This window comes from Stegodyphus dumicola, chromosome 5, assembly GCF_044657685.1.
Source record: "Stegodyphus dumicola isolate Sdum_Otavi_A_Nest chromosome 5, ASM4465768v1".
NCBI classification, from domain to species: domain Eukaryota; kingdom Metazoa; phylum Arthropoda; class Arachnida; order Araneae; family Eresidae; genus Stegodyphus; species Stegodyphus dumicola.
In genome coordinates this window covers 93093374-93100879 of record NC_140772.1, presented here as the reverse complement: position 1 = coordinate 93100879, position 7506 = coordinate 93093374, and positions in this window count along the sequence as shown.

The window sequence follows — 7506 nt, the reverse complement described above, 5'->3', positions numbered from 1 at the left end:
TAATACTAATTTTCAAAGTTTTGCAACTTAAGCAATATAAAGTTTAACTTTCCCACACAGAAAATGCAAGAAGTTTTCCTCAGCTTCTGAATCAAAGTATTGTTGCTATGATGAAATTGTCTTTTCGTAAGCTATTTGTGACAGCTGCATTTCGCGCTGCTGTAAAGGAGACGGAAACGCCAACTTATAGTGTGCTTGATGCAATGAAAGCTATCCCCATTCTGGAAATCCATCACATACAGCACCATTTTAACAGAGCGGGGAGACATAAAGATGCTAATTCCGTTGATCCGTTATATAATGACAACGGTACCACTTATCCTGACGAAAGGAATGCTTTTCAAAACTCGTTGCGAACCTGCAGGAATACTGTGCAGTTTGTTAATGAAAATGATGATGCTACTGTGGGTCCTTCAGCGAAATCTACTGTACAAGTAGTTGCGTCTCAGGTGCCAGAAATGTCATCAGAAGGAAGCGAGGGCAATATCATTCCGCCCACCTTGGACTCTTCAGAATGTGTTGCTGCAGCATCCAATTTAACTGCTAGTTTTAACGAAGCCCAGAGTACAGCTGTTCATGAAGTTACTAGGTGTTTTTGTTCCCATTTGCAGCAGTGCATAATATAAATATGTGTCGATAGAAAAGATCTGCGTTTACATTTTTTTTTTTAAGTTACAGTACAGTAATACAGTGCTCCGCAACCTTTTCTCACCTGCGACGCACAAAAAATCTTTCTGGAATTTCGTGGCACACCAAAGAGTTCCGAGTTATCAAGGAAGTGCCGAAAAAATTCAAATGCTGACACACTTACAATCACACACACAACCACACAACAGTGAAATATGTAAAAGCATTTAAAATAGACATTATTAAGGAAAAAAATTGTCATTGTGTATTAAATACATGATAAAAAATTGCAAAATGTCAAATACATGTATTTGATTGCGGCACATCTATATCCTACTCATGGCACACCAGTGTGCCGCGGCACACCGGTTGCGGAGTACTGCAGTAATACATGTAATACCGTGGTTCTTTTCTATAATGACATAACATAACATAGTTACGTACTTATGTACCTATGCACTGGAACTAGTTAATGTGCACAAAACTATTCCTAAAATAAACTTTTATTCTAGATTTAATACGAATTTTTTTAACATGAATTCTAGATTTTTCGTTTCCTTGGGATTCGTATTAACGAAGGTTTATTGTAGCTTTCTTTAAGTTTAATAATAATGGAAACGAAATTTCAATACAAAATCGGTGTATAATTTGTATAACTATACACGGATTTTAAGACATTAAAATAGTAGTAATAAGCTGTATGGGTTGTTTCAACAGAATTAGAATTGCTTGCAAAATTAAAGATGAGACAGAGAAATTAGCATAAAAGCAGAACAAGATAGTGCACTAGGAGGAAGGGGTACCTCGACCTGGATTTACTCGAAGTAGCCTTACACGGTTAATCGCCCCAAGGCCTAGATGCGATCCATGGAGGCATAATACCCCAGTTAACCCACGGGACCAATTTTGTTTCGTAAAATCTGAATAATTGTACGCAAAGTCAGTGGTGGACGGCAATGCATCCATCTAAACTCTCAGATAACGCTAGTTTGACATCGACCGTCCCCCAGAGCTGATTAGCCAAACTCAAAAGGGCAACCTTCGATAGCAAACCATGAGCGTCCCCACAACCAAGGGTCAGATAAAACACTACCGCATGGTCCTGCCAAGCCTGAATCTACCTTCGAATAAACGATGGTTCTAATGACTGTAAAAACTGTTACTTTTCCTCAGAATTCAAGTCCGTCTAGATATTTACCTAGCCTTGTATGCTCAGCATTCCAGTGAAAGCTATTGCAAGATTGTACTAGAGATGTAGGATACAGATATTAACGATGTAGAATTTAGTACCGTATAATATAGTCAACAACGACTTCAGGAGATGTCATCTGAATAACGTTACCTGAAGTTACATCATTGCGAAGTAGGAAGAAGTTCGAAGTGGGACAATAATCGCGAAAGTGTTTCAGATCGCTCACAGCAACAGTTCACAAGCCTGGAGAACATTTCGAACGTCAGGAACAGTTGTCGAAGCGTGCAGTAGTAGTCGCCGACGAGAAGAAACAACTGTGACAAACAACATGTACAATGCTAAAAAAAAAAAAAAAAAAAAAAAAAAAAAGACAGTGTTATATCTCCCGTTCTACTGGGCCGATTGACAAAACTGAAACTGCGTTTTTCATGTCTCGAAAGCGCGACTTAGGATATATATTAGATTTATATATAGCACTATTCTAACATAGGTCTTTTGCACGGACTTTTTCTGAAATAACATCCCAATTTTTTTGCATATTTCGATTCTACGACTCAAAATATGCCAGAATACCAAGTTTTGTAAAAATCGTACGAATAGTTTTTAAAATATTAGCTCTCAAAATTTGAGCTTCACAATGTTAATTGAATTTGGCAAATATTTATTAATATCTCTTTTTTCATTAAACTTTTTTGATTTTTCCTTTCACATTTCGAAATTTAGGTTCATTCCAAATAAAATTTACCCATTTTTTTGTGTTTTATTTTTTAAATTTCTGTTTAAAAAAAATTATAAATTTTTCGAAAAAAATTTTGAATTATAAGTTATAAAATTTTTACCATCATCTTAAAGTATTTGTATTGCTAAGTATACCTCCAAAAAATTAGACTTTTTTATTCAAAATTTTCTAAGATATACACAAATTTACATATTTTCGCGTTTAGAAATTTGGTATATTTTTTTAAGCGATAATAACGCCAAATGTGGTTTATGGATTTTGTTACAGTGAATTGCCACAGCTATTTTTAACCTTAAATTTCAAGTAAAAATTTACGGAGAATTCATTATATGAAATTTTTTCCCTCAATGTTGCGTAATAAATATTTATTTATACTATATGAAACGCTATTTTTTAAAAAAATATAGATGATACTATTCAAATTTTAACTACTTTTTTAAATTTCTCTCTTTCTTCCTTTCTCTCCTTCTTCCTTTTTCTCTTTCTGTTTTTTTAATATTTGTAAGAGTAAATTTTTATCGTCGGCGTTTTATCGTCTGCTACTTCACTTTAACTTCGTTTAAATCGAATTGTCTAAAACAGAGAATTTCGTTTGATGTTTATTTGAATTTTACGAAAATATTTTATAACATTAACTGCATAATTTATTTCTGAACAAGCTGTTGCTTATGTCAAATTATGATATAATCATACAACCCTCTAGAGGCCGAATTAATGGAAGTTCAATGGTTATGCAGAAATGATTTGCAGCTACTTAATGGCTAGATAGGTCAGCAGGTTCTGTGACAAGTAAGAATAATTATATAAACGACACCCAAATTCTGTATTCAATTAACAACGAGAGTACAATGTTTATTAAATGAATTTAAGAAGTTTTTAAACATAAAAAATCATATCATTTATCCTAAAATGTATTTTTATGCGTAGCGTATTTTCATTATATCCTTAAAATTCTAATTTTACATCCTTAAAATTTAGAATGTAATTGTCAAGAACTGAATTCTAATCATCAGTAATATAATAAGTAATTATTACGGTTATTAATAAATCCTTCTTATAAATTAATTTCAAATATTTCAAAAATCTTTCTGTCTGAGTGCAAATATTTCTAATTTTATATTAATGAAGATTGCACACGATATTATTTATTTGCACTTCAATTCTTACCGTCAGCTCTAGTAAAAGGTACAAATCAATTATATTTAATTAAGGATTGCATTTGGATTATTTAATTATAGCAAAGCACACGAGGGCTATCTGCCTAAAGGGAGGAATGCCTTCGTGGATGACGTTTTAAGGGAAACTGGCTCGTATACACGTTACACATGGGGAAAACCACGAAAACGCCCATGCAGCCGGCCCGTTCGTGGGATTCAAACCTCGGACCGAACTACCAGTGTTCAGCGTCTTTACCGCTCGGCCGCTGGTGGGCCCATTTAATTAAGGAATGACCATCTAAGTTTAGAAACAGTGTACCGTAACAGCAATTCAATTGTTGGCGCCGTATCTTTCATGTTACTCCCGATTGGCAAGCTACATGATTTTTAATAAATATTCCGATTTTGCTAGTAACTTCACTTGGAAATTGCGCTTAAACTAGGTTACTTGGTTATTTTAACATAGAAAGAACACGGGAGCTATTTGGTTAAGATGCTTTTATAGATAACCTTTGTAAAGAGAACCTAAAAAACTACGAAAACCAACCATGCAAACCATGCAAAGCTTCGCAACAAACAATTAGTATTTAACAATCTTCAAATGCTAGGCAACTGGTGAGGCTCCAATTAAATCTCCAATTTAATATTTTGTTTGTAAGTATTTAAAATATTGTTGTATTCTTAGACACAAAAAGCAGAATTTAAATTTTGTTAACTCGTTAGTAAACTACCAAGCCGTAGTGCAAATGAATATTCAATTTCTTTTGAAATAATTGTATTCACTTAATATTATTGGAATATGAGCTAAAGAAGGAATGTCGTCGGAAGATTAAAAAAGTGTTTAAATCCAGTGATATTAGGTTTGTCTTACAAGCTCAGAATCAAAACGATTCTGAAATTGCCCGAGTAGTTGACTTGTAAATGGCTGTGAATTAAGCAGATCACTTTTAATCTTACGTTATTCAGTGAGAAAACGTATTCCAAATATTTTGTATTGCATGACAATGCATCTTTTCATTGTTCAATAACCAGTCGGAGAATCGCTTGTGTTTCGAAAATAAATATGTGTACTTAATCGTCCTGCATGTTCTTCAAATTTGTCTTCATGTGATTTTTTTTTTCTCTCCCAAAAACTGAAGTTGCCTCTCAAAGGAAAGTTTTTTGACATTGAAGAGACAAAAGGAGTATGACATCTACATTTAGAGGCATGTCAAAAACAGATCTCTACCAGCCTTCTCTTCCATTACATGTTGTGCATTCAGACAAAACGTTGGATCAGCGTAAATTCCATAATCTATTTTTACTACACTCTGATTACTTTATTAACAACAATAAATGTATACTAAACCTTTTACTTCAGCTTCAGTAATTCGGAATTTTTGACGGAATTGTTGTCGGAACTAGGACTTAGAAGATAAGTCAAACTGAATATTTCGATAATCCAAAAAATTCAAGGTCTAAATTTCAATATTTTATTTTCGAAGGGAGGGGAATTTTTTTCAGTTTTGGTCCATTATCCTAAGTATATTTGCTTCGATTCTTTATTTTTTCCATAAAAGCGAAAATCTTACGCATGGTATACATATAACGCATAGCTTCAAATTAAAATTTAATAATATACAGGGTGGTTATAATTAAAGTTCCACTTTGAAACATAAAAGGAAAACTACTGGATGAAATGTTATCAAACTTGGTAACCGTGTAAAGGAGTTCATGGGAATTTATTTTCATCGAAAAAAAAAAAAAAAAAAAGCTCGAAACCTCACCACCAGGGGGAAATGGCGCTGTATGCAATATTGTTAAACAAAATATGGGTCGGAATCTAAGTTACCCTTTTGTTATACGAGTTTAATATGCTGTATACCCTTAAGCAACTTTGAAGTAAGCAAATTACCATTTAAAGGCATTAACTTCGATAAAAGTCGAGTGCGCCATCCGTGTAAGGGAGAAATTCGTTCCTGAAAACCACGAATTAGCGATTAAAAAATGTGAGATCGCAAATCACTCGCACAAGTGCGTACAATCTGGAAATCGTTTTCTTACAGATCGCTAATTTGTAATTTTTGAAGCCTGAATTCAGCACTAAAACATGAAGATACTGATTCAAAACGCTTTTAATCGATTTGCGCTAATGAAATCCCTCATGTTATCTATCTAGTTCCATTGCATTCTCCTACTGCATTCGATTACATAGCAGTCATTCCACCCCGTTTAGTGTTGAATAACAGCTAGTATTATAACTGAACCATTTTTCTCTGAAGAGCAGTCGACAGCTGGACCACTGTGATTGCAGCTCACTTAGAGTCAATGTTAAAATGTTTCGTGATACATGAACTGCAGTAACGTGGCATTTTAGATAGTACGATTTTTATGCAGGGTTGGGCCCCACCTCACATGTGTCGCATAGTTACTTAGGCAAAATTTCACGAATGGAAGTCTTATAGGCTGACACTTCCCCTCTTCCCACCAGACCTCAACTTTTGACTTTTGGCTATGGGGTTATCTGAAAAGCTCTGTTTATGGTAATAATCTAAGCAATTTTCAGAAATGAAAAATTTGATATACCGACATGTCCGTAACATTCCTCCTGATATGCTAAGAGTTGCTGTTGAGAATGCAGTAACAGGATTTAACTTGCTTTCGGATAATACTGGACACTACATTGAACATGCTTTGTAACACGTTTTGGAAATGATTAAACACATTTTAAACCGATGTCTTCATGTCTTATTTCATTTAACAATACTGCATACAGCGCCATTTTTTCCTAGTGGTGAGTTTTTGAACTTTTTTTTCCCATAACCTCCTCTACACGATTCCCAAGTGTGATAACATTTGGTCCGGTAGTTTTCCTTTTATGACCATTTCAAAGTGGAACTTTAATTATAACTACAATGTAAATAATAGTCTTAGAAAGGATGTTTTAAGAAGCTAATTTTTCTCTCGCGTTATAGAATAAAAAAAAAAAAAACATGATCTTAATATAATTTAAATTGTTTTTGCCAATAAAAGAATCGGGTTACTCGGTGTTACAGAATAAACATTGCTGGACTGTTTATTTCTTTGTCATTTAGCAAAAAATCTTTTAATTAAAATATTTATCCTTTGGACTTCGCTTTAAACTTTATTAGTAGTTAAAATGACTAGAAAATGAAGAGCTGTCTTCAGCTGAATCGCAATTCATGTAATTGATATTTTAAAAAATTGACAGGAATACAAAATTTATGGAAGTGTAGCAATAGAAAAATCTTAATTTTCTTGCGTGAGCACTGAAAATACTTGTAGAAGGAAAGAAGAAAATTAGGGAGAAAAGTAAGCACAAATTTGCAGGGAAATTTGGCTGTCAGACATACTAAGATGTTTCAAAAAGTTGGGCGCTTTTGAATATACCTTCAGGATACATCAAAGAATTTAGGTGTTCAAAGAGAAAACACTCGGACGTGTACACCAGCAAATGCCATCAATTGAGCTTGTGTTAACAGAAAAGACAAAAACGATAGCATTGCAGATTAAAGTGAAGAGCGACTGGTTTTAGATTATATGGTTGTATAAATTTAAATAACGTTATAGAACATCATATCGTTTCATAAACGGAGAATCCCATTATTTGAAGATTCAGGAGTTTATCCAGTGATTGTATGTAGATGTCACCTAAAGACGTTTTTTTCCTTCCTGATGAAACAGCGGCCGAGCGGTAAAGTCACTGAACACTGGTAGTTCGGTCCGAGGTTCGAACCCCGCGAACGAGCTGGCTGCATGGGCGTTTTCGTGGTTTTTCCCATGTGTAACGT